The sequence below is a fragment of the Scylla paramamosain genome, chromosome 15, assembly GCF_035594125.1.
Source record: "Scylla paramamosain isolate STU-SP2022 chromosome 15, ASM3559412v1, whole genome shotgun sequence".
Taxonomy (NCBI): Eukaryota; Metazoa; Arthropoda; class Malacostraca; order Decapoda; family Portunidae; genus Scylla; species Scylla paramamosain.
The window spans coordinates 3,548,411-3,562,742 of NC_087165.1; the positions used below are offsets into that span (position 1 = coordinate 3,548,411).

Here is a 14,332-nt window from a genome sequence, read left to right on the forward strand (position 1 = left end):
ATTGAACACCCCTCACATAATTCAAGTATATCAAGGACCATTTTCAAAACAATCTTGAAAACCCAATGATGTGACATTTATTCTAAGGCAAGTAAAATATATAAAGTTTAAATATACAACCTTTACTATTATTCTGTAATGCAGTAAGAGTGACCATTAAATGCTCTAAATCAATAAAAAAAATTGCATGTTGGGATTGCTGGTCAGGGGTGAGTTGATATCACTGATGTTCTAAACTAGTGGCTGGCTGTGTTTTCATAGCCAAAGGCAGCTTCCTTGCATTTATCCAATGGTTCCAAGCTTATAAGTTCTTCTTAACTTTGTGAATTTAACAAAGTAATACTGGTAGAGTGGCAAGAATGTATCTTAATAGGACTTGTTAATGTGGTTGGTGGCTGGCGACTGCTTCTTAGGCAGGCAAGTTACCTGCCTCCTGGCTTGCTTGCCACATTAAAAACAAAAGCTATACGCCTTTCATACACTTCTATCTTGGTTTTATTTTATTTAATAACTAATACTTAGTTTGTACCAGATTACCCTTTAATATAACTTTACAATTTATATACAAATCACAACACAAACCAATAATGCACTGATATTAGGCATGATACAAGTGGAAACTTTCACAGATGCAATGAAATTCCTGGTCAGTACAACAGAGACATCATCAAAACTACCGATGTATCAGTATCGGTATTGGTGGTATCAGCATATTTTAGGAGTACTGGTATCAGTATTGGCTGATTTTCTGCTGATACTACAGATACTTGAAGAAGTTTTGTACGTTGCATGTTACTTGTTTCAAATAATTTTGTTCAACAGAAACTGGATTTTCTAGATTGTTGAAAAATATTAGAAAGTGTAATTATCTAGTATCATGATAAAACATAGTTTGGAATTTCCCACAATTTAATTTTCATCAGTTTAAACAGTAAGATTCATATTACATTGAATACAAGTATATAATACTTGGTATAGCCTTTGGTACTGCGGACATATAGAAATCTGAGGGCCTGAGTTGGATCCTGGCCTCAGCATTTGGAGCACAGCCCACCCAGCTGTTCATCCATCCCTTACAGGTTGGTCGATAGATGGGTATCTTGAGAAACCCGGGTAAGGTAAACTGTAGAAACCCAGATGTCATTCTAGCCCTGTGTCCTGTGGTAGAAAGTTCTTACCCACCACAGGCTCAAGGGCTAGTGGGATGGAGATGAGTGCCGCAGCCATGCATTGCCACTGTGTATACCCCCCCACTTTACCTTACCTATAGGGCTAATGAGCTATAAGTAAAAAGTGGGATAGTGATAGGAGAGAGGATGAAGGTAGTAAAAGAATTCAGGTATCTAGGAACAGTGTTATGCAAGCATGGAGAGAAGGAGGGAGAAATAATGAGTTGTGGAGGGCAGGAGTGTCATAGGATCACTTGCAAGAATTCTGGAAGGAAGGAATGTGACCATGGAGGTTAAAAGGGGCTTAAGAAACAGTATTCCCCTGCCAACATTAACATATGAATCAAAGACATGACATGGACTATGGGGTACAATAGTCAAGAGTGCTTGCTGTGGAAATGAGCTGTCTGAGAGGAGGCTCTGGAGAGACCAGATGGGAGAAGGAGAGCAATGAGAGACGTGACATAAGTACATGTGCGAATGGAATGAATTGTGGAGTGGTGGAGTGGGTTAAGAGAAATATACTGAAGTGGTTTAGTCATGTTTGGAGGATGGGGAATAAGGAGTTGTGAAGGTGTATGAAAGTGAGCTCAAGAGTCCTAATAGGAGAGGAGACCACTTGAAAGATAAGACGGGGTGGAGAAGTACCTTTTAGAAAGATATGGATAGGGAGGAATGCTTGAACAAGCAAGGAGAGTGTGTTGCTGGACAGTGAGAGTTGGAGATATTTCTGTCGTGGTCACCCTCTGGGGGGGGATGTTCCAGAGGTAGCGAGTCATCAGAGCTATAGATAGATAGATAGATAGATAGGTAGACTTTAAGTCTTCTTTTTGTGTCTAATACAGAAGTTAGCTCCTACATCAGCTTATGAAAGAAAACTGTAAAATCAATATCAGTGTGATAAGTTTAGTTTCATTCATAATTTTATTAACACTGATACAGTACGTAAGTATCAGGGACAGTTATTAGATGCAAAATACGATATGGCTGTTTCAATTTATTTTAGGTTTGGCTTGGACTCTTAAGTGAAGACACAAACTACCATCCATCTGGGAAAGTTCAGCTCTGCACTTCACTACCATGATTATTATGGGTACAGAGCATCACAGTATTAGTATTGTGTGGAAATTCTACACAGTGTCTAAAGATGATGGAGCAAAGGTTGAGTGCAAACTATGCAACATATCTTTGTCAAGATAAAGAGGAGAAATCATTTAACAGAACTAATCTGAGAAAACACATACAAAGTAAGCATAAACAAGAACTTGAAAAAGAACAATTGCTGGTGACTGAGGAAAATAACCATTTGAAAAACAAACAAAAATTAGATGAATGTCAATCTGACAAAACTCACAAAACTTTACTCTCTTGTAGCAACAGTGATACTCAGTCTACCTTGGAGCAAATGCTCAAACTGAAAAAAATCTGGGACATAAACAGTGATCAATCACAAGCTATACACTATGCTATAGGGGAAATGATTGCTGTAGACTGTCAGCCTTACTCCATAGTTAAGGATGTTGGATTTTTGAGGCTCATGAAAAAACTGAAGCCAAACTATCAGCTGCCAAGCAGGAAGTACTTTTCTGAGAAGATTGTACCATCCATTTATGGATCAATGTTTGAGGTGAGAATTGTTGTTAATGAAGCAGAGCACATCAGTTTCACCAGTGAAATTTGGACAAGCAACAGTGATATTTCTTTTATTAGTTTAACTGCTCACTGTTTGAATTTAAATTTTGAACAAAAGACTGTTGTACTAAGAGTAAGACCATTCCCTGGTTCACACACTGCAGCCCATATCACTTCCTTTAAGATACACTGCAAGAATTCAACATACCAACTTACAAAGTGCATCTTCTCACAAGAGACAATGGTGCCAATATAGTAAAGGGCATTGAAGGAAAAGGGCATCAAAGTTTGTCATGCTTTCTGCACACTTTACAACTTGTGATACATGACAGCATATTTGAACAAAGAGTGGTAAAAGACATCAATGCACAATGCAAGCAGATTGTTGGTCACTTCAACCATCCTCCTGTAGCTTACAGCAAGCTGGCACAAATGCAGAAAGATCATGAAGTTCCTCAGCACAAACTCATACAGGACGTTCCCACGAGGTGGAACAGCACATACTTAATGCTGGACCGAATGTCAGAAAAAAAGACAGCTGTAGCAAATCTCAAATCTTCCTGTCTTTAATGCAAACAAGTGGAACATCATTAAAAAGCTATCAGCTTTGCTAAAGATATTTCACAAAATGATGGTGGAGGAGGCAGTAGACACCTGCCGAAATGATACTTACTCCCAGTGAGGTCTAAAGCACTGTTCAGGGGGTGCTGTGAACTTATCATTAAACCCAGCTGTGACCTCACTGAACGTTTCCCTTTGTGTCTCACAGCATGCCCTCTAAAGACAACTTTCTTCCTCCACACAAAACTACAAGCACCTAATAACACACACACCCTTCACTCAAAAATTTCAAAATTATCATGGCAACTCCTACACCAGCCTTGGAGTTCCCATCTGGGGAGGGGACCATAAATGTCCCCAGGTCGGACTGCCTTTCTGTTGATGACCCTAAGTGTCTTGACACCCCCCCTTGACTTTTTCTTCATTAACTTCTGCAACATTTGCAGTCTAAGATCAAATTTTAAATCTGTAGAACACCACCTCTCCTCTTCTAAACTTCATCTTCTTTTCCTCACTGAAACTCAGGTGTCTGAGGCAAATGACAGTAGCCACTTTTCTGTTCCTACTTTCTCTATCCTCATTTTCAATCCAAAGCTGGATGTTGCGTTTATGTGCGCAATGACTTAGCCTGTTCTCGTGCCCACGCTCTTGTATCTTCCGAGTTTTCCACCATCTGGCTACAACTACAAAGTCACTCTCAAACTAAATTTATCTGTGCTGTATACCTCTCACCTAACTCCTCTGACTATAAGAAATTCTTTGACTACTTAACTTCCAAAGTGGAGCACATTCTGACCCTCTTCCCTTTTGCAGAAATCTCCATTCTTGGAGATTTCAATGTTCACCACCAGCTTTGGCTTTCCTCTCCCTTCACTGACCATCCTGGTGAACTAGCCTTCAACTTTGCTATCCTCCATGACCTAGAGCAATTGGTGCAACACCCTACTCGTATTCCTGACCGTCTTGGAGATACGCCCAACATTCTTGACCTTTTCCTGACCTTTAATCCTTCTGCTTATGCTGTCACCCTTTCTTCTCCGTTGGGCTCCTCCGATCACAATCTCATATCTGTATCTTGTCCTATTGCTCCAATCCCTCCTCAGGATTCCTCTAAGCAAAGGTGCCTCTGGCGTTTTGCCTCTGCTAGTTGGGGGGGCCTGAGGGGATATTTTGCTGATTTTCCTTGGAATGACTACTGCTTCCGTGTCAAAGACCTGTCTTTGTGTGCTGAGCGCATAACAGAGGTGATAGTGTCTGGCATGGAAGTGTACATTCCTCACTCTTTTTCACGACCTAAACCTTCCAAACCTTGGTTTAACACAGCTTGTTCTCATGCTATACATGATAGAGAGGTGGCCCACAAAAGGTACTTAAGCCTTCCATCACCAGAATCTCATGCACTTTATATTTCTGCCCGGAACCATGCCAAGTCTGTTCTCCAACTAGCCAAAAACTCCTTCATTAACAGAAAGTGTCAAAACCTTTCAAGATCTAACTCCCCTCATGACTTCTGGCATCTAGCGAAAAATATCTCCAATAACTTAGCTTCTTCTTCTTTCCCTCCTTTATTTCAACCAGATGGCACCACATCTATTTCTAAAGCTGAACTCTTCACTCAAACCTTTGCTAAAAACTCTACTTTGGACGATTCAGGGCTTGTTCCCTCCCTTCTCCTCCCTCTGACTACTTCATGCTACCTATTAAAATTCTTTGCAATGATGTTTCCCATGCCCTTGCTGGCCTAAACCCTCAGAAGGCTTATGGACCTGATGGGGTCCCTCCTATTGTTCTCCGAAACTGTGCCTCCATGCTTGTACCTTGCCTAGTCAAACTCTTTCAGCTCTCTGTCAACATCTACCTTTCCTTCTTGCTGGAAGTTTGCGTACATTCAGCCTATTCCTAAAAAGGGTGACCATTCTAATCCCTCAAAATACTGTCCTATTGCTTTAATTTCCTGCCATTCTAAAGTTTTTTAATCTATCCTCAACAGGAAGATTCTTGAACATCTGTCACTTCACAACCTTCTATCTGATCGCCAGTATGGGTTCCATCAAGGCCGCTCTACTGGTGATCTTCTGGCTTTCCTTACTAAGTTTTGGTCATCCTCTTTTAGAGATTTTGGTGAAACTTTTGCTGTTGCCTTGGACATATCAAAAGCTTTTGATAGAGTCTGGCACAAAGCTTTGATTTCCAAACTACCCTCCTACGGCTTCTATCCTTCTCTCTGTAACTTCATCTCAAGTTTCCTTTCTGACCGTTCTATTGCTGCTGTGGTAGACGGTCACTGTTCTTCTCCTAAATCTATTAACAGTGGTGTTCCTCAGGGTTCTGTCCTGTCACCGACTCTCTTCTCATTATTCATTAATGATCTTCTAAACCAAACTTCTTGTCCTATCCACTCCTACGCTGATGATACCACCCTGCACTTTTCCACGTCTTTTCATAGACGTCCAACCCTTCAGGAGGTAAACATTTCACGCAGGGAAGCCACAGAACGCTTGACTTCTGATCTTCCTAAAATTTCTGATTGGGGCAGAGCAAACTTGGTATTATTCAATGCCTCAAAAACTCAATTCCTCCATCTATCAACTCGACACAACCTTCCAGACAACTATCCCCTCTTCTTCAATGACACTCAACTGTGCCCCTCTTCTACACTGAACATCCTCAGTCTGTCCTTTACTTATAATCTGAACTGGAAACTTCACATCTCATCTCTAGCTAAAACAGCTTCTATGAAGTTAGGCTTTCTGAGACATCTCCGCCAGTTTTTCTCATCCCCCCCCAGCTGCTAACCCTGTACAAGGGCCTTATCCGTCAATGTATGGAGTATGCTTCACGTGTCTGGGGGGGTTCCACTCATACTGCTCTTCTAGACAGGGTGGAATCAAAAGCTTTTCATCTCATCAACTCCTCTCCTCTAACTGACTGTCTTCAGCCTCTCTCTCACTGCCGCAATGTTGCATCTCTAGCTGTCTTCTACCACTATTTTCATGTTAACTGCTCTTCTGATCTTGCTAACTGCATGCCTCTCCTCCTCCCGTGGCCTCACTGCACAAGACTTTCTTCTTTCTCTCACCCCTATTCTGTCCACCTTTCAAATGCAAGAGTTAACCAGTATTCTCAATCATTGATCCCTTTCTCTGGTAAACTCTGGAACTCCCTGCCTGCTTCTGTATTTCCACCTTCCTATGACTTGAATTCCTTCAAGAGGGAGGTTTCAAGACATTTATCCATCAATTTTTGACTACTGCTTTGACCTTTGTATGGGACTGGCATTTCAGTGGGCATTTTTTTTTATTGGATTTTTGTTGCCCTTGGCCAGTGACCTTCCTACATAAGAAAAAAAAGTGAAAGATCAAGCATTGCATCTAATATTATCCCTGAAATTAAGTTCCTGATGCTCTTCATTGGAAAAGCTTCAACTAATGCACAGTTTTCTAGATTAGGTAGCAAGCTGATTGCTCTCAAAATGTCAGCAAACACCAGATTTTCAAAGTATTTGAGTGACAGCAACATGATCCTTGTAACATTTCATGACCCACGATATAAAGATAATTTTTCTCAGTGATGAATCATCGGAAATTGCTCTGGTAAATATTCAGAATAACTTGGTGGAAACCTTTGAGAAGCGACAGCAGGCTGTGCAGGCAGAGCAAGAGGTGCACAGAGAAGAGGAAGCTGATGCTTCTAGTTCCTATGGCAGAACATCTGGTAGAAACGATTCTGAGGTAGAAAATGTGCAGCTGCAAGGCAATTTTCAAGAGAACGATTTAAATTATCCTGATTTTGGTAAATGCTATGATGAACTTGTCTTCCTAGCAAAAAGTGACAATGGAAATACTACTCCACAATCAGACTCATCAAAAATGGGGTCAGAATGCAAGTGGTCATCACTGACAACTTTTGTAGCTATTGGCATTCCCATGTCTATGGGAATGCAGCCACATAAAGAAACTCCTTTAGATTGGTGGAAAGTAAACATATGTGGGTTCCCATATTTGAGTACCTTAGCAAATAAATACCTGTCTGTTCCACCATTTTCAGTTGAAAGTGAGAGAAGTCTGTCTTAATACCCACACAACATTTGGAATACTTGGGGAACATTATTGACTCTGAGATAATGACAGTTACCTTACCTGAATGGAGGAAAGAGAAAATAATTCAAAGTTGCAAACAACTTTTTCACAGTGAACGAGACAGAATCAGGAATGTGGCCAAAGTGATTGGGTACTTGGTCGCTGCAATTCCAGCAGTGGAAATGGGGAAACTGTATTACAGGAAACTGGAAACTGCTAAAATTTCAGCATTACAAAATGAAAAAGGCAACTTTGATAAATGGATGGACATCACATATGACATGAAAACAGATCTGATTTGGTGGATAAATCATATTGCAGGACAAGGCAGGAAAATTTTTAGACCAGGCACGGAATTAAACCTGTACACGGATGCCTCAAACTTAGGTTGGGGTGGTTACCTTAATTGTCTACAAGTTAATGGTAGATGGACAATTAATGAAAAAAGAGTTGCACATCAATGAGAAAGAATTCAAAGCCATCTTATTTGCAGTAAAGTCATTTGCACATCAGATCAGAGGTAAACACATCAAAGTGCTTTGTGACAACACAATGGCAGTGAACTATGTAAACCAAATGGGGGGCACAAAATCCACATGACATCAGTAGAGAAATCTGGGAATGGTGTGCAAAAAACAATGTCTGGATTACATGTTCTCACATTCCAGGCAAAGGTAACTCCATGGCAGACGCTGCATCTCAAAAGTTTAATGACAGGCATGAATGGAAGTTAAATGAGGACATTTTTAGGGCACTTTGCAGTATCTTTGGAGTTCCTAGCATTGATCTATTTGCCTCTAGATTGAATAAACAGGTATCTCGCTTTTGTTCATGGCAACCTGACCCTGAAGCGGAACACTTTGATGTTTTCTCAATAAACTGGTCACAGTCTGAGCTGGTATACATTTTTCCCCCATTTGCTCTAATTGCCAGATGCCTTAAAAAAAATGTGTGCTGGCTGTCTCAAACATGGATGGGGCCCCTCCTCACAATGCTCGTCAAGGAACTGCGGCTACTAATGAGGAGGAAGGACATTCTACACCACCCGTCAATGGCAGAGGAACACCCCATCATGGAGCACACCAGGTTGATGGCATGTCTATTGTCAGGCAACAGCTACGAGCAAGAGGCATTTCGGCAGCAGGTACAGACATTATCATGACCTCCTGGAGACCAGCAACTGAGAGACAGTATCAAACACATGTCACCAGATGTTTACAGTTTTGTGACAGGGGACAAATCAATCCCCTTAATCCCACTATAATGGATATTATACATTTCTTGTCTGACACTTTCCACAGGGGTGTCAGCTACGATTCCGTCAACACGGCGAGGGGAGCACTATCTTCACTTGGGATAGTAGTAGACGGCTGCAGAGCAGGTAATCACCCTCTTGTCAACAGACTCCTGAGAGGTGTCTTCAATTTGAGACTGCCAAAACCCAGGTATTCAGAGACCTGGGGTGTCCAGCTAGTGCTAGAAAAACTAAGAACTATGGAACCATTATGCAGCCTTCAACTAAAAGAACTAACCTTAAAATTAATCATGCTAATGGTACTCATGCAAGCAGCCAGAGTGCAAACATTGCATTTGTTAATGTTGAAAAATATTAGCATTGGAAAGGACTCTATTTATGTTTGGTTAGGGCAAAACATTAAACAGTGTAGACCAAATTCAATGTACAATTTGTGGAATTTAAAGCATACCCAAAGGATAGAAAACTATGTGTTTAGGAAACATTGAAAATGTACATTGAAAAAAACTGAACACTTAAGGAATGGTGTCGATCATGTGAACAGGAACTTACTCATCAGCTTTATAAAGCCACACAAACCTGTAACCAAGGACACTATTGCAAGATGGATTACGATCATGCTGCACTGCACATGTCAGGAGTGGATACAATAAAGTATTCAGCTGGCAGTGTTTGGCCAGCTGCAGCATCAAAGGCAAAGGCCATGGCCAAGGACACAGTAATTCAGGTAATTAAAGAAAAGGAGGTTATGGAGAGAGACACAGTGGATAAGAAGAAATGATTGGTCTTTTTTGGACTGCAGGAGAAGAAAAAACCAGTAAAGTCTGTCAGAGAGAGAGGAGTTGGTAAGGAAAATTATTACAATGGTCCAAGATGAGGAACAGGGACTGGAACGAGAAGTGGAAGAAGCATATAGAATTGAAAAATATAGTGAAGGAGGTAAAAGACTGTTAAAAGTGAGAATGAGATCCAAAGTTGTAGTAGAGGAGATCCTAGCGAGAACTGGGAAACAGGCTGAAAGTTCAGAATACAAGAATATTTGGCTAAAAAGAGATATGAACTTGAAAGAAAGGGAAAAAGAGAGGGATCTGAGAAATGAAGCTAAGGAAAAAAAAACGAGAGAAGGATAGAGACCGAGAAGAGAAAATTTTATTGGAGGGTACTAGATGTGAGACTATGGAAATGGTATATTCGGGAAAAAGAACAAGAAATGAAAGAACCACAGCAGCAGACAGACTAATTGCATGTGGTGGGAGTAGTACATTAAGAGTAATATATACAAACAGATGGGTTATTTTCAGGTGTACAGGAAGTGAGAGATTACCTAAAGGAAAATAGACCAGATGTGTTGTGTGACTAACTGAGACAAAGTTAAAAGAGGAAGTCCATTTAAGCTTGAAGGAAGAGGGATATAATTATTGGTGGAGAGATAGAAAGAGAAAAGGAGGAGGAGGAGTACTGATAATGGTTTGAGATGATATATATGTGGAAGAAGTGCAATATGGAGATGGCATGGTGGAGGTCATAGGTATAACAATCAGGACCAGTGGGAGAGAAAGGAGGAGGATCATATTAACGTATGTGCTACCGAAGACTAATACATGGAGGTTGGAGGATGACAAGGAAATGCATAAGGAAGTGTTGAAGTGCCTAGACAACATGATAAGGAAGGACAGTAAAAATACTACTAGTGGGAGACTTTAACTGCAAAACTGTAAGCTGGGAGGAGATGGAAGTTAATGGAAATGCTGGACCATGGAGTGAAGAAATGCTACATTTAGCTATGGTGAATACAATGGACCAATGGATGGAGGAATTTACAAAATACAGAGGGGAGGAAGAACCATCTATGCTAGACCTAGTGTTCACAGAAAAACTGGAGCCCAGTCCAGCCATTAAATACTTAACCCCAGTGAGAAAAAGTGATCATGTGGTATTAGAAGTGGTACTGCAAGATTGGAAGGTTCTACCATGTAAGGAGGATTATAAAAATGGGAGACTAAATCACGCAAAGACAAATTTTAGATTTAAGAAAATTCATTGGGAGTATTGATTGGAAGGGACTTATGGAAGACAAGACAGTGTAAGAGAAATAGGAAACATTCCTGAAAAAGTACAATGAGGGTGTGCAGAAGTATGTACCTGTATATAAAGTAAGGAGAAGCAAATGTATTTGGTATAATGCCAGATGTGCAGAAGCTAAGAAGGGAAAGAATATAGCTTGGAAGAAACTGAAGAAACAATGAAATGAAAATAATAGAGAGCAGTATAAAGAGGCAAGGAATGAGTATGTTAGAATAAGAAGAGAGGATGAGAAACAATTTGAAAAGGATGTGATAAAGAAATGTGAAGAGCCTAAGCTTTTTTATAGATATATCAATGGAGACCATTAACAAGATAGTAAAGGAAGGAAGGATATATCAAACAGCAGAAGAGATGAGTGAAATTATGAATGAGAGTTTCAAGTCTGTGTTCAATGTGGAAGCAGATTTTACAGAATCAAACGAGGAAATTAGGTGGGGGGGGGGGTTACAGGAAGACTTGGTGCAAAAACATGAAATTGGCAAATTGTTAGAGAAGTTGGGTGTCAGGAAAGCAATGGGGCCTGATGGAGTGTCAGGTTGGACAATAAAGGAATGTAGAGAACAAGTGATGGAGCCAATTTGGAATGTGATTAACAGCTCACTGATAGAGGGAAGAGTACCAAGAGAGTGGAAGAGAGCAAATATAGTGCCAATACACAAAGGAAGAAAGAGGATTGAGCCACTAAATTATAGACCAGTGTCACTAACTAGTGTTGTGGGCAAGATTTGTGAAATAGTGATCAAGGAAAAGTGGGTGAAATATTTGGTAGAGAACAAAGTTATAACACAGAAAAGTGGGTGAAATATTTGGTAGAGAATGAAGTTATAACACATAGTCAATTTGGTTTCAGAAAAGGAAGGTCATGTGTGACAAATTTACTAAGTTTCTATACAAGAGTAATAGATGAAGTACAAAACAGAGATGGGTGGGTAGATGCAATGTACTTGGACATCAGAAAAGCTTTTGATAAAGTTCCACATAAAAGACTATTGTGAAAGATGGGACATATAGGATTGAGAGGGTAAATATGACTAGGTAAATACACACACACACACACACACACACACACACACACACACACACACACACACACACACACACATATTCATGAGCAAATAGGTACATCATTTATTGTATCCGAGATATAAATAATTACATACAACATAATTCCTTCCTCCATTTCCAGCTTTATGCAAAGATCCAAAGTTTTTCTTACTCTTTAGTTTGATTTTACAACCTCCATTTTCTCTTCTACCACCACATTTTCTATCATGTGGAGTGTGGGCCTTCTACCCAGCAGGTTATAAGGGCTGCCAGATATCTCCCACATCTCACAGATATTTGATGTAAGGCCTTGTCATTGCCTCTCTGGCTCTTGTGGTGAAAAGAGAAAATATCCAGTGATCACTAGAAAACATTTGAAAGGAAACACACCATGAAATTTCAATATATTCACCACAAAAACATGATTATGTATGTAAGTGATCACAGCAATTTAAGGATTAACTCCCTCTGAATCCTTAAACTGGCCATAAATGAAGTCTGCCACCTTAATGAAGTCAGAACCCTCCTCACCTGTTACACTATTTTAGAAGAGAACTGGTCAAATTCTTGTATGGCTGAGAAGTAGCACAGGCCGCTGAGAGAGTAGCCCAGGCTGAGGCATGCCCCTGACCCAAAATGTCTGACACCCTGGCATCACCTATCATACAACTCCTCATGACAGAAAAGGTTTTAAGGGTGTCCAGGGAAGCTGGTCATAATACTTGAATAGGAGTAGTGCACGACACACCCAAGAGTGGTTTGTCATATGCACTCAAGAAACACCAGGAATGATGGTAGCACCTGTCATTCCGCTGTCCATGATGGAGTTTAGGCGTGTACTCCATTCACGAAATCAAAGGGTAATCAGTCTGAGTGGTGTTCCAGCCTTGCCAAATCTCATCCAAATAGTGATAGTGGGCTGAAGGATGGCTAATGGCCAAAAAAGAGAGGTGGACAGTGGCAGTGGAAGAACTGGCTAGAAATGAGAGATAGTAAGGGAACTCATTCACTACTGCCTGTTTTACTAAAGCCTTAATTAACTCCTTAAGATTGGTGATTCTGCTAATACCAGACATACCCAAAAAGGTAGAAAACTCAGATATAACACTCAAAACATTTGACATTTGTGCTCTGGGAAGTGAATATAATCCTGAGAAGCAGATGGACCTGGGTCTGAGTTAACATGCAAAAGGTAAACTGAGCTTTCAGGCAAAACACCTACCCCTGGTAATTCCCCCAACACAATATTAACAGGTGAGCACGAGGAGGAATTAAAGTGCCTATCCTTACCATGAAGTTTATGGTAAGACTTACATTTATGCTCCGAGGACAGTTGATGTTTATAAGCCCTAACAACAACACTTTGCTCCCAATCCCTTCACTTATTGCAGCTAATCTCAGCAGTACACAAACTCCCCCTGCATTTAACAAGGATTATAAGGATCTTAGGTGATATCCATTATCTTCTTTCCAAAGCCAGCACCAATGCAGAACCTCCTGTCATAGTGTTAAGATGGCATGGGGACCTCACCAGCAGAAGGAAGATCCATGGCACAAAAACAACCAAAACAAGCAGAGTGCATTAAGAACACCCTTAACCTATAACAGCAGTAGAAAGAATGGCTTTGTCAAAGGAGCACTAGGGAAGTTGAGTAGAAGGGAGTAGATTGGGGGTTGGGGGGGTTAAGGTGCCTTGTGGGGATTTTACTACAGTCAGAAAATAAAAAAAGTCCAGGACTTATTCCTACATTCATGTGAAACAAGTTTTGTGTGGCAAACATCTTAAATGGATAGTAATTTATCTGTGATGCACAGTAATGTACCTATCTTTACTGTTCCTTTCTTTATAATGTAAGGAACAGCCACAACGTAAGATGATCCAAGAATTGGCAGAATACCCTGATAATGCTTGACTCTCAGTTTGTTAAATCATTCTTTCACCAATCCACTATCTCCACTTTCATTAAAAAATGTCTCTTCTCATTAGTAACCAATATTTCACTCAAACATTTTTCAGGCATACTTTTTCATACAATCTCTAGATACCATATATATATATATATATATATATATATATATATATATATATATATATATATATATATATATATATATATATATATATATATATATATATATATATATATATATTGTGTAACTCAGGAATTAATTTCCAATGCCTGCTTTTTCTATTGGTTTCATTTCTATCTTATAAGACTATCTTTTTTTTTTATCCTACTGCAACTATGAGATTATCTATAATACCTTAGCCTTTAACATAATCTGCCATTCATCAGCACTATAGTAAAAGTGATAGAGTGTTATGCTTATCAAACTGGACCAAGACATGATCTTGAATTCCTATGTCCATATTACTGTACTGACTTTAACAATAATTTCTGCATGATCATATTTACCTAAAAAAATGTCCTAGATGTTGTTGATATCTTATTTTAAGTATATAAAATATTATGGTTGCATAAAAGACCATTTTTTAACATAGCTTA

At 39.8% G+C, this 14,332-nt stretch overlaps 1 protein-coding gene across 3 annotated transcripts in view; it reads right to left on the reverse strand.

Annotated features, from left to right (window-relative positions):
• LOC135107280 (exonuclease 3'-5' domain-containing protein 2-like) overlaps window positions 1–14,332 on the reverse strand; it is a 169,954-nt gene that overhangs the window by 121,988 nt on the left and 33,634 nt on the right. The gene's annotated exons all lie outside the window — the stretch shown is intronic.